Here is a 13,913-nt window from a genome sequence, read left to right on the forward strand (position 1 = left end):
TGGTTGTCTCTGTAGATTTAGGATCATCATTGCTCTTAGTCTGTGCTTTGTTGGTTTGGGCCTGGACTTTAACCCCTTAACGCTCGTTGACGAGTATACACGTCATGAAACACAGCTATTTTGCGCTACATGACGTGTATACGCATCATGGCTAGAAACTGTCACCATATTTTACTATATGGTGGCAGCGCTCTGATGATAGCTGTCACGGACCGCTAAGTATCACAGCTAGCCGGCCTGGTAGCTGTAAGAGCACACCCAGGTCGGCGATCGCTGTGATTGGTCCGTGAAGTCTCATGGACCAATCAGCACTATTTTTCTTAGAAGCGCACTTCTCGAGGGGGGTGGGCTGTAACCGAGACTGCAGCGGCGCTCCGACAGCCACCCGAAGTATATTGCAGAGCGGTGTGCTCTGATCGGTCCCTCCAATGCACCGATCAGAGCAGGAAGGCATCGAGGATCGCTGCTATCAGCACGCTCTGACAGCCATACCGTGTAGATGCCAACCTGTCGCCATGTAGGTGGTGACAGAGCTATGATTAGCTACCAGTCACAGTTTGCCAACCCAGGACCAATCAAGATGGTCCTAGGTTGGCCAATCAGGGGACAGGAGTCTGGGTAGGTGACTTCACCCCCTCTGATCACCTCAGTTCTCTCAGAGAGCATTATTGTCACTCAGAGCGCCTGTCACAGTTGCACAATCACTGTACTCTCCTCATCCACCTCCCATTACTTTCCAGTGAACCCCATCCTGCTCCCATATTTTTTTTTTCCAGAGCAGATATTTTTTTTTCCCAATTTAGTGCCGTTTAGTTTTATAATTTTGTTAGCGGCCCTGACCCAGTGAGACCCGTACACCCAGTCGCACAAAGCACTACATATCCCCCCCCCCCCCCATGGCCGCCAGCCACTGAAACAGTTTGTGTTATTTTAGTAGGTACGCCCAGCACCCCAGTACCTACTGTTGTATTTCAGTACCTACTGTTGCATCTTCTACAGTTACTGGACTGTTACGTCGTTTACTAAAATTCAAATATGGCGCATGGCAGGCGGTTTTCTGCAGAGCAGGCGTACGCCATGATTTGTTCAGACACTGAGTCTGCAAGTGAAGGTGACATGAATCCGATGAACCCCCAAGAAGCGCGAAAGGGTTGATGATCAGTTATTAACCCAATCAAGTGCACCTATTTGGGCACCCCCAGATAACTATGTGGCCCAGGTACCCAACTTTACTGCTGATGCCGGTACACGTGTTAATACGACTCGGTTTAGAGAAGTTGATTCTTTCAAGCTTTTCTTTACTGATAATTTAATTTCATTGATGGTTGTGCAAACCAATTTATTGCCATGAATCCTACAACATTTCAGGCCTCGAAATGGACCCCTACTGACGCTGGGGAGATGCGTACATTTTGGGGCATTGTATTAAGTATGGGCCTGGTAAAAAAAAACATCTATAAGAGCATACTGGAGTACGGACGTACTTTACCACAATCCAATGTATCGTGCAGCCATGTCTAATATGAGATTTGAAGCCATAATGAAATTTATACACTACAATGATAATACCAGATGCCCATCCCAAGATGATCCCAGTTTTGATAGATTGTATAAATTAAGGCCCATAATCACCCATTCGTCTGTCCCCCGGAAGTGCGGAAGTTGCGTCTGTCCCCATTGAAATTAATGGTTCCGCAATTCCGTTCTGCAAAATGTGGAACAGAATTGCGGACGTGTGAATGGAGCCTGCTCCAAAATGCGGAACAGAATTGCGGATGTGTGAATGGAGCCTGCTCCAAAATGCGGAACAGAATTGCGGACGTGTGAATGGAGCCTGCTCCATTCACACGTCCGCAATTCTGTTCCGCATTTTGCAGAACGGAATTGCGGACCCATTAATTTCAATGGGGACAGACGCAACTTCCGCACTTCCGGGTCCGCAATCGCATTCCCGAAAAAAATAGAACATGTCCTATTCTTGTCCGGACAAGAAAAGGCATTTTCTATATAGTGCCGGCGATGTGCGGTCCGCAAATTGCGGAACGCACATCGCCGATGTCCGTGTTTTGCGGATCCGCAAAACACTTGCGGACGTGTGAATGGAGCCTAAATGAAACATTCCAGCAACATCTGTCCTCCAAAAACAATATGGCGCTCCTTCCCTTCTGAACCCTGCCTTACGCCCATACATCAGTTTTTGAGCGCATATTGGGTGTTGCCATATTCAGTGGAAAATGGGTAACAAAATGTCGGGTGCATTTTGCCCTGTTACCCCTTGTGAAAGTGAAAAATGTGGGTGTAAAGCAACCTTTTCTGGAAAAAAGTTAAATTTTTCATTTTCAGAGCCAAATTGTCACAACCAGACAGCTGAGAAGCTCTGACAGAAGCCTTTCAGAACCTCCTCCTTGAGTTTTCTTTGTTGTGGTGTTCAGTTCCTCATCTCGTTAGCCTCTCTCAGCTGTCATGTAGTTGGACTGATTGCTTCCCTTTAAATTCCTCCCCATAATGCATTACTGGGCGGCTTATACTACTTCCTGGAGTGTGTGTGCATGCTGATCCTGTTTCCCAGTCTGCTATAAAGTTAAGTGCTGTACATTTATCTGTTATTTTCTGCTTGCTGGATCCCAGGTGACCCTGACTCCCTCCGTGTCTGGTGTAGGGAGCCGGTGGTCGTGTCCCCTCACTATTGTAGGGTGTTCAGGGGTTATATAGTCGAGGTACGTGGATATGCAACCATCCACCTTTAGGATTTTTGCATAGGCTGAGCAGCCAGGGAAAGTGCCAGGTCTTGTGCAGGGGTCTCCCTTTTGGTTCCTTAGCTTTGGATCCACTCAGTCATATATGCATGTTGCATTGTCTTGTTTCCTGTACACCGTCCGTGACATTATAAGCCGCCAAAACCGTCTCAAGCATGGATCCGGTTTCACTTTTGGCTGAACGCTTCCAGGGTCTTTCATTGGAGGTAGCTGATCTCCGTAAGACTTTTTCTCAGCTTCAAGTGACCGGTTCAGCTTGCGTTCATGGAGTTTGTTCTGAGCCTAAGATCTCGCTCCCGGATACGTTCTCCGGGGGTAGTGAGAATTTTGTGCGTTTTAGAGAGGCTTGCAAACTCCATTTTCGCCTTCTTCCCCATTCCTCTGGTGATGAGGAACGGAGGGTGGGGATCATTATATCGCTGCTCAGGGGTAACGCTCAGTCTTTGGCCTTTTCGCTGCCAAGGGGGCACGGCCTCTCCGTTCAGTGGATGAATTCTTTTTAGCCCTGGGTCAGATATATGATGATCCGGATCGTATTGCTCTGGCTGAGTCTAGACTACGTCTATTATGCCAGGGTAAACAATCCGCAGAGATATACTGCTCAGAATTTCGGAGACGGGCAGCTGATACTGGTTGGAATGATGCTGCACTCCGAAGTCAATTTTGCCATGGTCTTTCAGAGGGATTGAAAGATGCATTTGCCTTTCATGAGAGGCCTATTTCCTTGGACTCTGCTATGTCTCAGGCCGTTCGTATTGACAGGCATCTTAGAGAGAGAGGAGAGATATCTCCTTCCTGTCATACTCAGTCCCAGGACAGTGCAGCGGTCTCATTCCGTGCGCAGGGGTCTCGGTCGCTGTCAGCCCCTTCTGAGCAGGAGCCCATGCAGCTGGGGTTGATTGCTTCTGACAATAGAGGATTCAGCTCGCATGGGAGGGTTTGTTTTTGTTGTGGAGGTATAAATCATTTGGCAAATGTTTGTCCCTCTAGGAGATTCAGGCAGTTTTCTGGGAGTAATAAAGAAACAAACAATACTATTGGCAGGGTTGAGGCGGAGATTGAGGGTTTTCCGTTTGCTTGTAGTTCCCGTTTTGTCCTGCCTGCTAGGGTGGCGCTAGAGAGCAAGAGCATTTTTTGTGGATAGTGGAGCAGCTGTCAATCTCATTGATAATCAATTTGCAATAACTCATGGTTTCCAGGTGCGCACTTTGGGAAAGGATATTCCTGTTTTTGCTATTGATTCCGCTCCACTTTCTCAGAAATCATTAAAGGGCATAGTTCACAATATCCGTTTAATTGTGAGTGATGCTCATGTTGAGGATGTGTCATGTTTCGTCCTTAGCGGATTGCCTACTCCTCTAGTGTTGGGGCTACCCTGGCTCACTAAACATAACCCCACCATTGATTGGCAAGCGAGGCAAATAAATGGTTGGAGTGACTTTTGCAGAGAGAATTGCCTCACGACATCTGTTTCTGAGGTTTCTACTAAGACTGTACCATCTTTTCTCTCTGAATTTTTGGATGTCTTCTCTGAGAGTGGAGTTCAGGATTTGCCCCCGCACAGGGAGTACGATTGCCCTATTAATCTCATCCCAGGCGCCAAGCTGCCTAAATCTCGTTTATACAATCTTTCCCAACCTGAAAGGGTCGCTATGCGTGCTTATATCTCTGAGAGTCTGAGAAAAGGACACATATGACCCTCGAAGTCACCTGTTGCCGCTGGTTTTTTCTTTGTTAAGAAAAAAGATGGTTCTTTAAGACCTTGTCTGGATTTCAGGGAGCTGAACAGTATCACAATCCGTGACCCTTATCCGCTTCCTCTGATCCCGGACCTGTTTAACCAGGTTGTTGGGGCTAAAGTCTTTTCCAAATTAGATCTAAGAGGGGCATACAACCTGGTCAGGGTCAGAGAAGGGGACGAATGGAAGACGGCCTTCAATACCCCTAAGGGCCATTTTGAGAATTTGGTTATGCCTTTTGGTTTGATGAATGCCCCAGCCGTTTTTCAGCATTTCGTGAACAGCATTTTTTATCATTTGATGGGAAAATTTGTATTAGTGTATTTGGATGACATTTTGATTTTTTCTCCTGATTTCAAAACTCATAAGGAACATTTACGTCAGGTCTTGCTCATCCTGCGGGAGAATAAATTATATGCGAAACTGGAAAAATGTGTGTTTGCAGTTCCAGAAATTTAATTTCTGGGGTTTCTTCTCTCCGCTTCTGGTTTTCGCATGGACCCTGAGAAGGTCCGCGCTGTGCTTGAGTGGGAGCTTCCTGAGAATCAGAAGGCGCTGATGCGTTTTTTGGGCTTTGCCAATTATTACAGGAAGTTTATTTTGAATTATTCCTCTATTGTTAAACCACTCACTGATATGACCAGAAAGGGGGTAGATTTTTCTTCTTGGTCAGTAGAGGCGCGTAAGGCTTTTTCTAATATCAAGGAGAGTTTTGCTTCCGCTCCCATCTTGGTGCAAGCTGATATTTCTTTACCCTTCATAGTTGAGGTTGATGCTTCTGAGGTGGGTGTGGGGGCGGTCTTGTCTCAGGGTTCCTCTCCTGCCAAATGGCGACCGTGTGCCTTTTTCTCGAAAAAACTCTCCTCCGCAGAGAGAAATTACGATGTGGGAGATAGGGAATTGTTGGCCATCAAGTTGGCTTTTGAGGAATGGCGCCATTGGCTAGAGGGAGCCAGACACCCTATTACCGTATTTACTGACCATAAAAATCTGGCCTACTTGGAGTCAGCCAAGCGTCTGAACCCGAGACAGGCCAGATGGTCTTTGTTCTTTTCTAGGTTAAATTTTGTTGTCACGTTCCGCCCTGGGGTTAAGAATGTGAAGGCAGATGCCCTGTCACGTTGTTTTCCGGGAGGCGGGAATTTTGAAGACCCGGGTCCCATTTTGGCTGAAGGTGTGGTGGTCTCTGCTCTTTTTTCTGAATTTGAGGCAGAGGTGCAGGCAGCCCAGTCAGAGGCTCCTGATCTTTGTCCTCCTGGGAGGTTGTTTGTGCCTCTCGCTTTAAGACACAAGATTTTTAAGGAACACCACGATACGGTCCTTGCTGGGCACCCGGGGGCAAGAGCCACACTGGATCTCATCGCTCTGAGATTCTGGTGGCCTGCGCTTCGTAAGTCGGTTGAGGGTTTTGTGGCAGCCTGCGAGACTTGCGCTCGTGCCAAAGTCCCTCATTCACGGCCATCAGGTCCTCTCCTTCCCTTACCCATTCCTTCCCGTCCTTGGACACATCTGTCCATGGACTTCATAACGGACCTGCCTCGTTCCTCGGGGAAGACTGTGATTCTGGTGGTGGTGGACCGTTTTAGCAAAATGGTGCATTTCATCCCTTTTCCTGGTTTGCCCAATGCTAAGACGCTGGCGCAGGCATTTATTGATCACATTGTCAAATTGCACGGTATTCCTTCAGACATAGTCTCTGATAGGGGCACGCAGTTTGTTTCCAGATTCTGGAAGGATTTCTGTTCTCGCTTGGGGGTTCGGTTGTCATTCTCTTCTGCTTTCCACCCGCAGTCGAATGGCCAGACAGAGCGCGTCAATCAGAATCTGGAGACATATCCGCGCTGTTTTGTGGCGGAGAATCAAGAGGATTGGTGTTATTTTTTGTCCCTTGCTGAGTTTGCTTTAAATAACCGTCGTCAGGAGTCCTCTGATAAGTCACCATTTTTTGGTCATATGGGTTTCATCCGCAGTTTGGGACTTTCTCGGGAGAGGGGTCTTCTGGTTTACCTATTCTCCTCGTCTTTGTCATCTATTTGGCAAAAGATTCAGGATAATCTAAAGAGCATGAGTGAGAGATATAAGCGTGTGGCAGATAAGAGACGTGTGCTTGGTCCGGACCTGAATGTTGGTGATCTGGTGTGGTTGTCTACCAAGAATATCAAATTGAAGGATCCCTCCTGGAAGTTGGGTCCTAGGTTTATTGGGCCTTACAAAATCCTGTCTGTCATCAATCCTGTTGCCTACCGTCTTGATCTTCCTCAGACTTGGAAGATCCATAATGTTTTTCATAAGTCCTTATTGAAACCTTATGTTCAAGCCATTGTACCCTCGCCTTTGCCTCCTCCTCCGATTATGGTTGATGGGAATCTTGAATTTCAGGTCTCTAGGATTGTGGATTCTCGTCTTGTCTGCGGTTCTCTTCAGTACCTTGTTCATTGGGAGGGTTATGGTCCTGAGGAGAGGATGTGGGTCCCAGTGACGGACATTAAGGCCTCTCGTCTCATCAGGGCTTTCCATAGGTCCCATCCTGAGAAGGTGGGCTCTGAGTGTCCGGAGTCCACTCGTAGAGGGAGGGGTACTGTCACAACCAGACAGCTGAGAAGCTCTGACAGAAGCCTTTCAGAACCTCCTCCTTGAGTTTTCTTTGTTGTGGTGTTCAGTTCCTCATCTCGTTAGCCTCTCTCAGCTGTCATGTAGTTGGACTGATTGCTTCCCTTTAAATTCCTCCCCATAATGCATTACTGGGCGGCTTATACTACTTCCTGGAGTGTGTGTGCATGCTGATCCTGTTTCCCAGTCTGCTACAAAGTTAAGTGCTGTACATTTATCTGTTATTTTCTGTTTGCTGGATCCCAGGTGACCCTGACACCCTCCGTGTCTGGTGTAGGGAGCCGGTGGTCGTGTCCCCTCACTATTGTAGGGTGTTCAGGGGTTATATAGTCGAGGTACGTGGATATGCAACCATCCACCTTTGGGATTTTTGCATAGGCTGAGCAGCCAGGGAAAGTGCCAGGTCTTGTGCAGGGGTCTCCCTTTTGGTTCCTTAGCTTTGGACCCAGTGAGTCATATATGCATGTTGCATTGTCTTGTTTCCTGTACACCGTCCGTGACACAAGTGTTTCCTAATTCTGTGAAACGCCTGATGGGTCAAAGTGCTCACTACACACCTTGAAATACTCCTTGATGGGTCTAGGTTCCTATATGGGGTCACTTTTTTGGGGGGTTTCTATTGTAGGGGTACGTCAGGGTGTCTTCATTTGCAACATAGCTCCAAAAAGCCAATCCTGCAAAATCTGTCCTCCAAAAGCCCTATGGCGCTCCTTCCCTTTAGAACCCTGCCATGCACTCATGCATCCGTTTTTGAGCACATGTGGGGTGTTGCCGTATTCAGGGGGAAATGGGGAACAAAATATGGGGTGCATTTGCCCTGTTACCCCTTGTGAAAGTAAAAAATGTGGGTGTAAATCAACCTTTTCTGTAAAAAAATATTAATTTTTCATTTTCAGAGCCAAGTGTTTCCTAATTCTGTGAAACGCCTGATGGGTCAAAGTGCTCAATACACACCTTGAAATACTCCTTGACGGGTCTAGTTTCCAAAACTTTTTGTGGGGTTTTCATTGTAGGGCCACCTCAGGGTGTCTTCATATGCGACATAGCTCCCAAAAGCCAATCCTGCAAAATCCACTCTATAAAAGCCATATGGTGCTCCTTCCACTCTGAGGCCTGCTGTGCGCCCATACATCAGTTTTTGAGCACACATGGGGTGTTTCTGTAAATTCCAGAATCAGGGTTAAAGATTTTGAGTTTTGTTTGGCTGTTAACCCTTGATGTGTTGCAGAAAAAATTGATCAAAATTTTAAATCTTTGAAATTTCATTCCCATTTTCCTTTAGCTCTTGTGGGCTACCTAAAGGGTTAACAAAGTTTTGTAAAATCAGTTTTGAATACCTTGAGGGGTGTAGTTTCCAAAATGGGGTCATTTTTGGGTGGTTTCAATTATGTAAGCCTCACAAAGTGACTTCAGACCTGAACTGGTCCTTAAAAAGTGTGTTTTGGAAAATTTCTGAAAAAAATTCCGAGATTTGCTTCTAAACATCTAAGCCTTGTAAGTCCCCAAAAAATAAAATGTCATTCCCAAAATGATCCAAACATGAAGTAGACATATGGGGAATGTAAAGTAATAACTATTTTTGGAGGTATTACTATGTATTATAGAAGTAGAGAAATTGAAACTTGGCCAAGTCCTTAAGGTGAAATATGGCTGTGTCCTGAAGGGGTTAATATGAGGGAAGATATCTTCAAACTGGCCGAGGTTGTCCTCGGGGTTCTGGATGACTATGGTGCCATTATTGTACATGTTGATGGTGAGTGTGACGTCATTGTCTTTTTGTGGGTCTTTTACCCTGATCTGTCGGCCCTTGTTGATGCCACACCGGGTGATATTCTTATAATGCCTGCACAGGGCTGTGTGCCCGGCGTTGGGCTGCTCGCTATAGAACAGCACATTCGTTTTTCTCTTTCCTTCTTCCTTAAAAGTGGTTGTCCGGGTTCACAGCTGAACCCGGACATACCTCCATTTTCACCCCGGCAGCCCCCCTGACTTGAGCATCGGAGCAGTTCATGCTCCGATGCTCTCCTTTGCCCTGGGCTAAATTGCAGAGGGTAAAGGCATTTTGGGGGGATCTGGTAACGTACAGGGCTCTCCATGGGGATGCCAGGAAGCCCGGTGACATCACCGGCACTGATGGGCGGGATTTAGCGCTGCCCTAGCCAGTAAAACGGTTAGGGCAGCGCTAAAGCCCGCCCATCAGAGCCGGTGACGTCACCGAACACACTGCCGGGTGGAAGCTTCTGCCCGGCAGTGTGTTATGATAAACAAAAGAGCCCGTGCCCTGCGCGATCTACCACAGGGCAAAGGAGCGCATCGGAGCATGAGAGCCTCTGGGGGGCTGCCTGGGTGAAAATAAGGGTATGTCCGGGTTCAGCTCTGAACCCGGACAACCCCTTTAAGGTAATATCACTGAAAAGGGTTTCTGGTCTTTCTCTAATTTTGGCCTGTTTTATGGCTCTTCTCACTTGATTGCTTCTCTGGACTTCACAGTATGTGATCTCCTGCTGTCTGAGGCTGCAGTCTCCAGCTCTATCCTATGGTCAGTTATAATCTTGGAGCTTTCTTTTTCTAAATTATCATTTTCTAAATGGTAGTTTTCCATTTTCTGGAGGCTCTCCATATTCTTTACTTCTATGGGGTGTGCTCTCTAGAAGGACTATCAGACAGGTGATGGAGCCGGGTGCTCTTACCTTCAGATGCCTTCAGATGCTCAGCTCTGTCTGATGCTCCCTGTTCCTTGTAGTCTGTGTTATAGGTAGAGTTCTTGTCTGATCAATAAAATCCTGTTTTTATCCTTCTTTGTCCTTATTTTCAGAGATATTTAGTCCTCCTTGTTTCTGTCATCCATGGAGTCAGTATTTTCCAGGTTGCTTGCTCATTACAAGGTATAAATTGGTGAAAACTCGGGAGCTCATGTTTAGTGCTGCTTACTCCTGGGACTCCTGGGCGCATCCTATCTATCTATTATCTATTTATCTCCTATCTATCTATTATCTATTTATCTCCTATCTATCTATTTATCTATCTCATATCGATTTGATATCTGTCTAATATCTATCTATCTATTACATATCTCTCTATATCTCTCTGTCTATATCTATCTAATATCTTTCTCTATGTAGCTGTCTATCCGTCTGTCCAGAGATGTGTGCAAACATGTGGCTGAGGACTCGGTGCAGTTTCCGCCGTGGTTCTTACACCATTCACCAAAAAGCGCAGCGATATCCGAGTTATGTTTACACCAAACTTCATATAGGAAACATATGGCCGCTGCGGATTCTTCCGCACAATCAGTGACTCACCGCGACCAATAAACTCCCCCTCAGATGCGTCTGTTCTGTACCTCAGCCAAGTCCCGTGCCGCGTACCTCCGTGGAGAGGCTGCGCATTACACCGCGGAGGTACCGGGCGCCTCATCCCATAGCTTGTCTTTTAGGATATTCATTGAAGGTTTTATAACATGAAAGGAGAACAAATCATTCAGAAGGCGACATAAAGGAAATGTCTGGAAGTAGAAAGTTCCATTGACTCGGCAAATGAACGGATTATCAGATTATTCATGTCCGCAGCATCAGATGTTGTGTAACTCGCCACTGGATTGATGTTATTTTTTTATACTTTTTTTTTTATTTTTTATTTGAGATATCATTAGTGATTGGGAAAGGCTTTCCCCAAAAATGCAAATTCTAAGATTTAAAGGGCTTTTCCTTAGGATTGTCCATGAGTATCAGATCAGTGAGGGTCCGATTCTCAGCACCTCTCCAGTCAGCACAGCTCCTTGTGTTTTATACTGAATGGGACTGAGCTTCAGTACCAGACTCTGCCACTACTAAATGTGCGGCGCTGTTACCGGTAGTGCTGCTCCCCCTTTAATCAGCAGATCGGAGGGAGGTGCCAGGATTCATCCTATAACAGCCCCCCCCAATATCACGTAGTCAACATCGATGCATCGTCACCTAGATGGTCCCTCGTACCTTCTTTTAACAATCTCATAATACTCAGAATCAATCACGGGACACCGATGGATTGTGAGGCCCCCATGTCTGCAATGTATATCACAGGCAGGGCCTGCAGGAGTGCTCGTGTGCATCATCGGACAGTCAGCCGGCGGGCCAAAAAATAAATACATTAAAAAAATCATAAAAAAAAGAGCAAATTTAAATAAAAAAACAAACAAACTCAGCCCCTCCTGCAGAAACTGCCACGATCCGAGAAAACTGTGATCCCAGCAGTAAACCCTTCCCTCAGTGAACAAGGTGGGAGCCCCCATAGTATGGGTGATCGATGGTCACAGCAGCATAGTGGTCAGGGCTGACCTCAACATGGAGACAACCTAGGACATTTTAATAAAATATACATTTAATTTAACTTTAAAATAACCCTCACCTATTTGGTCTCCCCATGTTTGTAACACGTCCCACAAAAACAACACTTTAGTTAATCACCTTGATGCAGAAATAAAATGGTTCCGTGCACTTCCCCACTCCCAGTGGACACAGCTGTCAGAATACTCACCGCTTCTTTGCCTGCTCTTTGCCACCAGAGTACTCTGGCCTTTCACTTTCTGCCTTCAGTTTCTGCTTCCATACGACATGTACGCCCTCTCCACCTGTCCTGACTCATTACCTGTTTACCGGATTAAATGAACTCTGCCTGCCCTGACTTTGGATCCTCCACTGACTACCATTCTGCCGCTTCCCTTGATGCAACAAATCGATGTCTCCCAACCCATCTGGGTCAGCTCCTCACTGCACAGAGACTAATCCAAAAGGTGGTTTCCCCACAGCCAAGACCAGATCCCTGTATGAGGATGAAAGGGTGAAGACGAAGGGGGACACTTAGGTAATGCCCTTAGGATTAGCCCAAAGCCAATTGACACGATGGGTCCACACTGTTAAATGTTGCAAAAAAATTAACAATTTGATCCTTAAGGGTACATTCACACGGCCGTATTATTTTTTACCGAGTCCGATCCGCATCCGTTCCTCATTTTGCGGAATAGAAGTGGACCCATTTATTCCTATGGGTGAATAAAATGTGCGGACAACATTCAGTATGTCGTCCGCATCCGTGTGTCCGCATTTCTATTCTGCAAAAATATGAAGCATGTCCTACTATTGTCCGTACAGATCGGCCCGCAACACCATTAAAGTCAATAGATCCGCTAATTTCGGATGACATACGGAATGGTTTCCGTATGTCATCCGTTTTTGGCGGATCCGTTTCCGTATTTTTGAAGGCCTTAATAATTCTTTTTTTTTTCTCTCTCTTTTATTTTTTTCCTTTCGTTTTTTGCGGACAGTAAAAAACGGAAGACATACGGAAGTCATTTGTCTGCAAAATGCGGACCCACGGTTCCGTTATTTGCGGACCGCAAATCGGAAAGGATTACACACGGTCGTGTGAATGTTCCCTAAGGGGTTAAGATAAATACATTATTTTCAACTGATTTTGCCGTTTCCACTCTTTCCTTGCATGAAGGATGATCGGAGAGAGAAACCATTGGGAAGCTCCTCTGATTAAAAGTCAACAAAGACAAATTTTAAGTTAAGAATTTGTTAAAGGTTAAAAAAAATAGTTCACCATCAAATTCTTAACCTAAAATTTGTGTCTTTATAGACTTTTAATCAGAGGAGCTTCCCTGATGCAGAAATTTTCAGTTTTTTAAGTTTTTCTTTTTTACTCCCAGCCTGTCTGAAGCCATAACTTTTTTATTTTTCCATTCACATAGCGGTATGAGGGCTCGTTTTTATGGGTCAGTACGATACCACATTCATATAGTTTTTCTTGTGTTTTAGTACTTTTTTAAAAATAAAAACTTCTTCTGACCGATAACTTTTATATATATATATATACTGTGCAAGGGCCTTGTTTTTGCAGGGTGATCTGTATGCTTCATTGATACCCTACGGGATAATTACTTTTATATTTAGTTTGGGCATTTTGGGACATGGTGTTTTAATGTTTATTTTAAAAATGGGGAAAGGGGTTGATTTGAATTTTCATATTATTTTAGATTTCTTTTTTTCTTTTTAAAAACTTTAGTAACATTTATTTTTAGCCCCCCCTAGGAGACTTGAACATGCAATCAGCTTATTGCTCTTACCATAGACTGCAGTAATTTACCATTGCAATCTATAGGGGAATCATCTGGGACTTCAGTATGGCAGGCTGTGGGTAGGGGATAGCGTAAATACTTGGCACAACCCCTTTAATGCTACTATTTTGCATTATGTACAATTTAGTTATTGGGTTGTTATTTTTTTGCTGGTGGGAAGGGGTAGAGGCCAGTAATTCTGCTGTTTGTTTCTTTGGAACACAACATTTGCCTGGCGGTATTAATGACAGTTATCTTTACTCTTTGGGTTATAATGGCCATTTTTACTACTTTAAAATGGAATAATTTACAATGGCCACCAGAAACCTGTCCTAGAATGTGAGCAGGACTGGTTGCCATCACTTGCCGAGCTGCCTGAGGGGATGAAGGGACGTGGCCTCACTACACTGAAGACTGGTAATGGTAATGATATGGTAATCGTAATGACATGGTAGATGGTAATGATATGGTAGATGGTAATGATATGGTTCTGCCTATGATAGACGATCATGGCTGAGCAGCCCAACAGGAAGGCTCATCAGTATGTAGTATATGCAAGCACTAAAGCGTAGTGAGGACCCACCACCTTATCCCCCAGGCAGCTCTTCAAGTGGAGGCGACCAGCCCTGCTCACATTCTAGGACAGGTTGCTGGCGGACATTTTAAATAATTTCCGGAGAACTCCTTTAACGCTATAACTCTGATCCCGGC

The 13,913-nt window shown here is 45.4% G+C and overlaps 1 protein-coding gene across 2 annotated transcripts in view; it reads left to right on the forward strand.

The window, feature by feature from the left end:
- The window catches only part of SFXN5 (sideroflexin 5), a 227,180-nt gene that overhangs the window by 113,378 nt on the left and 99,889 nt on the right, over window positions 1-13,913 (forward strand). The gene's annotated exons all lie outside the window — the stretch shown is intronic.

Source organism: Bufo gargarizans, chromosome 1, assembly GCF_014858855.1.
Source record: "Bufo gargarizans isolate SCDJY-AF-19 chromosome 1, ASM1485885v1, whole genome shotgun sequence".
Classification (NCBI taxonomy): domain Eukaryota; kingdom Metazoa; phylum Chordata; class Amphibia; order Anura; family Bufonidae; genus Bufo; species Bufo gargarizans.